The sequence below is a fragment of the Akebia trifoliata genome, chromosome 7 (genome assembly GCF_017979445.1).
Source record: "Akebia trifoliata isolate Shusen 1 chromosome 7, ASM1797944v1, whole genome shotgun sequence".
In the NCBI taxonomy this organism is placed as follows: Eukaryota; Viridiplantae; Streptophyta; class Magnoliopsida; order Ranunculales; family Lardizabalaceae; genus Akebia; species Akebia trifoliata.
In genome coordinates this window covers 24551105-24560522 of record NC_141381.1, presented here as the reverse complement: position 1 = coordinate 24560522, position 9418 = coordinate 24551105, and positions in this window count along the sequence as shown.

The window sequence follows — 9418 nt, the reverse complement described above, 5'->3', positions numbered from 1 at the left end:
ACATGGATTTGGCTCCCATAGGCGATGTGGGACTATCGTTCTAACATAAGGGATGCCAACGGGTTGGTTTCTCTTAGATTCTTGAGGTTCCTTGACTCGAAAACCATCTTATTCTCACGACTTCAATTCTGATTTCATTCTAACATAAGCGGAACCATAACGAACAAAAACCATGGGTAGTGGTACCTTTCAGTTTCAAGTCGAACTATATCATAGTTTCTCTCATTACACCTCATTAATATTACAAGAAATAGCTAGTAAGATTATCGGTTCTCTTTTAAGATAGAATCGATTTTGATTCCTATTAATTCACTTCTTTTTAGACTAGACTCTAATTGGTTATTTTAAATATGGGAAGCGTTCGGAGGCCCTAAAAGGAGCCAAACATTGTGCCAAATATTTATCAAAATAAGGGTTGGAAGATTTGGAATGCCCTGATTTTTTGAAAGGATGATCTCTATGGTGAAGAGATCATTGTCGTCAAAAATCAGCTCATTCCGAAACTTTTAACCCTAGTTTACAAGTTGAAGAATCATGGACCGTCCGATTTTTGTAAATCATTTTTGATGGGGTTAGAAGTTTCAAAATGAGCTAATTTTTTGTGAGGATGGTCTCCTCACCATAGAGATCATCCTCACAAAAAATCAGCCCATTCCGAAACTTCTAATGCATACATTGAAAAAATGTTTGGCACAATGTTTGATTCTCTTTAGGGCCGAACACCACCCTTTATATATATATATGGGTAGCATTCAAGGGCAAACTTTTTGGCAAAACATTTTTCAAAACATAGGTTAGAGGTTTTGGAATGGGCTGATTTTTGGTGAGGATGATCTCTACGGCAAGGAGATCATCCACACCAAAAATCAGCCCATTCCAAAACTTCTAACCCATGTTTACAAGTTGAAAAATCGTGGATCGTCCATTTTTTGTAAACTGTTTTTGATGGGGTTAGAAGTTTTGGAATGTGCTGATTTTTGGTGATGATGATCTCCTCACCGTAGAGATCATCCTCACCAAAAATCAGCACATTCCAAAACCTCTAACTCATGTTTTGAAAAATGTTTTGCCAAAAAGTTGGCCATTGAACGCCCCCCATATATATATATATAATATATATAATATATATATAGGGTAGCGTTCAAGGGCAAACTTTTTAGCAAACTTTTTGGTAAAACATTTTTCAAAACATGGGTTAGAGGTTTTGGAATGGGCTGATTTTTGGTGAGGATAATCTCTACGGTGAGTAGATCATCCTCACCAAAAAATCCCATTCCAAACCTTCTAACCCATGTTTACCAGCTGAAAAATCGTGGACCGTCCATTTTGTAAACTGTTTTTGATGGGGTTAGAAGTTTTGGAATGGGCTGATTTTTGGTGATGATGATCTCCTCACCATAGAGATCATCCTCACCAAAAATCAGCCCATTCAAAACCTCTAACTCATGTTTTGAAGAATGTTTTGCCAAAAAGTTTGTTAAAAAGTTGGCCATTGACGCCCCCCATATATATATATTAATATATATATATATATATATATATATATATATATATATATATATAGGGTCAGGTTCAATGGACAACCATTTCAACACACATATAGACAACGTGTTTTGTCTTATATGGGCAAAAATGTTTGGAATGGACTGATTTTTTGTGAGTATGATCTCTGTGATGAGGAGATCATCCTTGCCAAAAATCAGCTCATAATGAAACTTCTAGACCGTCCAATTTTTGTTGAAAAATTATAGACCGTCCAATTTTTGTAAATCAATTTTGATGGGGTTACAAGTTTTGGAATGGGATGTTTTGCCAGGATGATCCCCTCATCACAGAGATCATCCTCACAAAAAATCAGTCCATTCCAAACATTTTTGCCCATATAAGACAAAACACGTTGTCTATATGTGTGTTGAAATGGTTGTCCTTTAAACCTGACCCATATATATATATATATATATATATATGGGTCCCTTTCAGCAACAAACATTTTGACAAACATTTTGGCAAAACATTTTTCAAAACATGGGTTAGAGGTTTTGGAATGGGCTGATTTTTGGTGAGGATGATCTCTACGGTGAGGAGATCATCCTCATAAAAAATCAGCCCATTCCAAAACTTCTAGCCCCATGTTAACAGGTTGAAAAATCGTGGACCGTCCATTTTTTGTAAACCATTTTTGATGGGTTAGAAGTTTTGGAATGGGCTGATTTTTGGTGATGATGATCTATTCCCTGTAGAGATCATCCTCACCAAAAATCAGCCCATTCCAAAACCTGTAACCCATATTTTCAAAAATGTTTTGCCAAAATGTTTGTCAAAATGTTTGTTGCTGAACATTTCCCTATATATATATATATATATATATATAGGGTGGCGTTCAAGGGCCAACTTTTTAGCAAACTTTTTGGCAAAACATTTTTCAAAACATGGGTTAGAGGTTTTGGAATGGGCTGATTTTTGGTGAGGATGATCTCTACGGTGAGGAGATCATCCTCACCAAAAATCAGCCCATTCCAAAACTTCTAACCCATGTTTACAAGTTGAAAAATCGTGATCATCCATTTTTTATAAACTGTTTTTGATGGGGTTAGAAGTTGGAATGGGCTGATTTTTGGTGATGATGATCTCCTCACCGTAAAGATCATCCTCACCAAAAATCAGCCCATTCCAAAACCTCTAACCCATGTTTTGAAAAATGTTTTGCCAAAAAGTTTGCTAAAAAGTTGGCCCTTGAACGCCCCCCATATATATATATATATATGAGTAGCGTTCAATGGCCAACAGTTTGGCAAAACATTTTGGCAAACACATTTTTCAAAACATGGGTTAGAGGTCTTGGAATGGGCTGATTTTTGGTGAGGATGATCTCTATGGTGAGGAGATCATCATCACCAAAAATCAGCCCATTCCAAAACTTCTAACCTCATCAAAAATGGTTTACAAAATATGGACGGTTCACGATTTTTCAACTTGTAAAATGGGGCTAGAAGTTTTGGAATGAGCTGATTTTTGGTGAGGATGATCTCCTCACCGTAGAGATCATCCTCACCAAAAATCAGCCCATTCCAAGACCTCTAACCCATGTTTTGAAAAAGTGTTTGCCAAACTGTTGGCCACGGATAGGGACCCTATATATATATATATATATATATATATATATATATATATATATGGGTCACGTTATTACGACCCCCTTGCGACACACCTTTTTGTCTTATATGGGCAAAAATGTTTGGAATGGGCTGATTTTTTGTGAGGATGATCTCTATGGTGAGGGGATCATCCTGGCAAAAAATCATCCCATTCCAAAACTTCTAACCCCATCAAAATTGATTTACAAAAATGGACGGTCTATAATTTTTCAACAAAAATTGGACGGTCTAGAAGTTTTGGAATGGGCTGATTTTTTGCCAGGATGATCCCCTCACCATAGAGATCATCCTGGCAAAAAATCAGCCCATTCCAAACATTTTTGCCCATATAAGACAAAAAGGTGTGTCGCAAAGGGGGTCGCAAAGGGGTTCGTAATAACGCAACTCTATATATATATATATATATATATATATATATATATATATATATATATATAATATATATATGGGTCCCGTTCGGAGGCATCAGTTTCGTCAGCCATTTTAACAAACACTTTTCAGTCATTGGATATAAGGTAATTGAACGGACGAGATTTAAAGTTCAACCGAACGGTTTAAGTTATAAAGAATGCGCTTATTTACAGCGCCATCCCTTGAAATAGAATAAATTAGTGCTACCTCCCTGCTTCAATTAAAACCCGATCAATAGGTCCATCTTCTTCCTCATCTTAATCAATTCATTTGAAATCGAAATCCCAACCAGTCCAGCTGCAAATCCAACAACAGAAGCACTAAGTCCAACAACTTCCTCCATTAAAACCTTGAAAGGAAACTATGGATCTGCAGAAATCCTAGATCTCCAACCACTCAAGAAAATTCCAATAATTTCAAAACTTGATCGATCTTCAAAATCTCCATCACAGCTGCTATTATGAACTGAACTCCAACCACCACCGTTGTCATATCCTCCGGTACCTCAGCCGGATATTCCGTTGTCATATCCTCCGTTTCCTTCGTCGATGGAGTTGGCAGCAGAGCGAGAGAGAGAGAGAGCGAGTATATAGCAGTCGTTCGTGCTCGAGGGTTTCAACAAGAGAGAGAGAGAGCGAGAGAGAGGTGTGTTCGAGGGAGAACAAACGAGAGAGAACAGAGAGAACAGACGAGAGAGAAGAGATCTGTCGTTGTAAATCACTCGGGGAGGTGGCACTAATAACGCCAAACATGAGGGTGGGCGCTGTAAAAAGCCCATAACTTATAAGTTAAACGAAATCGACAATCTCGGCCGTCCGATTCAATAATATCCAACGGTCGGGTAACTTTTGTTAAAACTACTGTTAAAACTAATGCATCCGAACGCCTCCCTATATATATATATATATATATATATATATATATATAATATATAGGGTCCCTTTCAGCAACAAACATTTTGACAAACATTTTGGCAAAACATTTTTCAAAACATGGGTTAGAGGTTTTGGAATGGGCTGATTTTTTGTGAGGATGATCTCTACGGTGAGGAGATCATCCTCATAAAAAATCAGCCCATTCCAAAACTTCTAGCCCCATGTTAACAGGTTGAAAAATAGTGGACCGTCCATTTTTTGTAAACCATTTTTGATGGGTTAGAAGTTTTGGAATGGGCTGATTTTTGGTGATGATGATCTATTCCCTGTAGAGATCATCCTCACCAAAAATCAGCCCATTCCAAAACCTGTAACCCATATTTTCAAAAATGTTTTGCCAAAATGTTTGTCAAAATGTTTGTTGCTGAACATTTCCCATATATATATATATATATATAGGGTCCCTTTCAGCAACAAACATTTTAGCCAACATTTTGGCAAAACATTTTTCAAAACATGGGTTAGAGGTTTTGGAATGGGCTTATTTTTGGTGAGGATGATCTCTACGGTGAGGAGATCATCCTCACCAAAAATCAGCCTATTCCAAAACTTCTAGCCCCATGTTTACAAGTTGAAAACTCGTGGACCGTCCATTTTTTGTAAACCATTTTAGATGGGTTAGAAGTTTTGGAATGGGCTGATTTTTGGTGATGATGATCTTCTCACCGTAGAGATCATCCTCACCAAAAATCAGCCCATTCCAAAACCTCTAACCCATATTTTGAAAAATGTTTTGCCAAAATGTTTGTCAAAATGTTTGTTGGCTGAACATTTCCCATATATATGGGAAATGTTCAGCACCCTAAGTTTTACCACACACTTTAACAAACGTTTTTTGTCCTACATGGGTTAGAAGTTTTGGAATGGGCTGATTTTTGGTGAGGATGATCTCTATGATTAGAAGATCATCCTCCCCAAAAATCAGCCCATTCCGAAATGTTTAGCCCCATGTTTACACGTTGAAAAATCGTGGACCGTCCTTTTTTTGTAAACCATTTTTGATGGGGTTAGAAATTTTGGAATGAGCTGATTTTTAGTGAGGATGATCTCCTCACCATAGAGATCATCCTCACCAAAAATCAGCCCATTCCGAAACTTGTAACCCATGTAGGACAAAACGCATTTGTTAAAGTGTGTGGTAAAACTTAGGGTGCCGAACGGGACCCTATATATATATATAGGGTCCCTATCCATGGCCAACAGTTTGGCAAACATTTTGGCAAACACTTTTTCAAAACATGGGTTAGAGATCTTGGAATGGGCTGATTTTTGGTGAGGATGATCTCTACGGTGAGGAGATCATCCTCACCAAAAATCAGCTCATTCCAAAACTTCTAGCCCCATTTTACAAGTTGAAAAATCGTGAACCGTCCATTTTTTGTAAACCATTTTTGATAAGGTTAGAAGTTTTGGAATGGGCTGATTTTTGGTGATGATGATCTCCTCACCATAGAGATCATCCTCACCAAAAATCAGCCCATTCCAAGACCTCTAACCCATGTTTTGAAAAATGTGTTTGCCAAAATGTTTTGCCAAACTGTTGGCCATTGAACGCTACTCATATATATATATATATATATATATATATATGGGAAATGTTCAGCACCCTAAGTTTTACCACACACTTTAACAAACGTTTTTTGTCCTACATGGGTTAGAAGTTTTGGAATGGGCTGATTTTTGGTGAGGATGATCTCTATGATTAGAAGATCATCCTCCCCAAAAATCAGCCCATTCCGAAATGTTTAGCCCCATGTTTACAAGTTGAAAAATCGTGGACCGTCCATTTTTTGTAAATCATTTTTGATGGGGTTAGAAGTTTTGGAATGAGCTGATTTTTGGTGAGGATGATCTCCTCACCATAGAGATCATCCTCACCAAAAATCAGCCCATTCCGAAACTTCTAACCCATGTAGGACAAAACGCGTTTGTTAAAGTGTGTGGTAAAACTTAGGGTGCCGAACGGGACCTTATATATATATATATATATATATATATATATATATATATATATATATGGGTCCCGTTCAGCAACAAACATTTTGACAAACATTTTGGCAAAACATTTTTCAAAATATGGGTTACAGGTTTCGGAATGGGCTGATTTTTGGTGAGGATGATCTCTACGGTGAGGAGATCATCATCACCAAAAATCAGCCCATTCCAAAACTTCTAGCCCCAGTTTACAAGTTGAAAAATCGTGGACCGTCCATTTTTTGTAAACCATTTTTGATGGGGTTAGAAGTTTTGGAATGAGCTGATTTTTGGTGATGATGATCTCCTCACCATAGAGATCATCCTCACCAAAAATCAGCCCATTCCAAAACCTCTAACCTATGTTTTGAAAAATGTTTTGCCAAAATGTTTGTTGCTGAACATTTCCCTATATATATATATGGAAATGTTCAGCAACAAACATTTTGGCCAAAACATTTTTCAAAACATGGGTTAGAGATTTTGAAATGGGCTGATTTTTGGTGAGGATGATCTCTATGATTAGAAGATCATCCTCACCAAAAATCAGCCCATTCCAAAAAATTTAGCCCCATGTTTACAAATTGAAAAATCGTGGACCGTCCATTTTTTGTAAATCATTTTTTATGGGGTTAGAAGTTTTAGAATGGGCTGATTTTTGATGAGGATGATCTCCTCATCATAGAGATCATCCTCACCAAAAATCAATCTATTCCAAAACTTTTAACTCATGTAGGGCAAAACACGTTTGTTAAAGTGTAGGGTAAAACTTAGGGTGGGGAACGGGGCTCATATATATATATATATGGGTCCCGTTCGGCACCCTAAGTTTTACCACAAACTTTAACAAACGCGTTTTGTCTTATATGAGTTAGAAGTTTCGGAATGAGCTGATTTTTGGTGAGGATGATCTCTATGGTGAGGAGATCATCCTCACCAAAAATCAGCTCATTCCAAAACTTCTAACCCCGTCAAAATTGATTTACAAAAAATGGACGGTTCACGATTTTTCAACATGTAAACATGGGGCTAAACATTTCGGAATGGGCTGATTTTTGGGGAAGATGATCTTCTAATCATAGAGATCATCCTCACCAAAAATCAGGTCATTCCAAAACTTCTAACCCATGTAGGACAAAAAACGTTTGTTAAAGTGTGTGGTAAAACTTAGGGTGCTGAACATTTCCCTATATATATATATGGGTCCCGTTCAGCTACAAACATTTTGACAAACATTTTGGCAAAACATTTTTCAAAACATGGGTTAGAGGTTTTGGAATGGGCTGATTTTTGGTGAGGATGATCTCTACGGTGAGGAGATCATCCTCATAAAAAATCAGCCCATTCCAAAACTTCTAGCCCCATGTTAACAGGTTGAAAAATAGTGGACCGTCCATTTTTTGTAAACCATTTTTGATGGGGTTAGAAGTTTTGGAATGGGTTGATTTTTTATGATGATGATCTCCTCACCGTAGAGATCATCCTCACCAAAAATCAGCCCATTCCAAAACCTCTAACCCATGTTTTGAAAAATGTTTTGCCAAAATGTTTGTCAAAATGTTTGTTGCTGAACATTTCCCTATATATATATATATATATATGAGTTGCGTTATTACGACCCCCTTTGCGACCCCCTTTGCGACACACCCTTTTTGTCTTATATGGGCAAAAATGTTTGGAATGGGCTGATTTTTTGTGAGGATGATCTCTATGGTGAGGGGATCATCCTGGCAAAAAATCAGCCCATTCCAAAACTTCTAGACCGTCCGATTTTTGTTGAAAAATTATAGACCGTCCAATTTTTGTAAATCAATTTTGATGGGGTTAGAAGTTTTGGAATGGGATGATTTTTTGCCAGGATGATCCCCTCACCATAGAGATCATCCTCACAAAAAATCAGCTCATTCCAAACATTTTTGCCCATATAAGACAAAAAGGTGTGTCGCAAAGGGGGTCGCAAAGGGGGTCGTAATAACGTGACCCTATATATATATATATATATATGGGTCCCGTTCGCCACCCTTAGTTTTACCACACACTTTAACAAATGCGTTTTGTCTTACATGGGTTAGAAGTTTCAGAATGAACTGATTTTTGGTGAGGATGATCTCTATGGTGAGGAGATCATCCTCACCAAAAATCAGCTCATTCCAAAACTTCTAACCCCATTAAAATTGATTTACAAAAAATGGACGGTCCACGATTTTGCAACGTGTAAACATAGGGCTAAACATTTCGGAATGGGCTGATTTTTGGGGAGGATGATTTTCTAATCATAGAGATCATCCTCACCAAAAATCAGCTCATTCCAAAACTTCTAACCCATGTAGGACAAAAAACGTTTGTTAAGTGTGTGGTAAAACTTAGGGTGCTGAACATTTCCCTATATATATATATATATATATATATATAGGGTCCCGTTCGCCACCCTTAGTTTTACCACACACTTTAACAAATGCGTTTTGTCTTACATGGGTTAGAAGTTTCGGAATGAGCTGATTTTTGGTGAGGATGATCTCTATGGTGAGGAGATCATCCTCACCAAAAATCAGCTCATTCCAAAACTTCTAACCCCATCAAAATTGATTTACAAAAAATGGAAGGTCCACGATTTTTCAACGTGTAAACATGGGGCTAAACATTTCGGAATGGGCTGATTTTTGGGGAGGATGATCTTCTAATCATAGAGATCATCCTCACCAAAAATCAGCTCATTCCAAAACTTCGAACCCATGTAGGACAAAAAACGTTTGTTAAAGTGTGTGGTAAAACTTAGGGTGCTGAACATTTCCCATATATATATATATATATATATATATATAGGGTAGCGTTCAAGGGCAAACTTTTTAGCAAACTTTTTGGCAAAACATTTTTCAAAACATGGGTTAGAGGTTTTGGAATGGGCTGATTTTTGGTGAGGATGATCTCTATGGTGAGTAGATC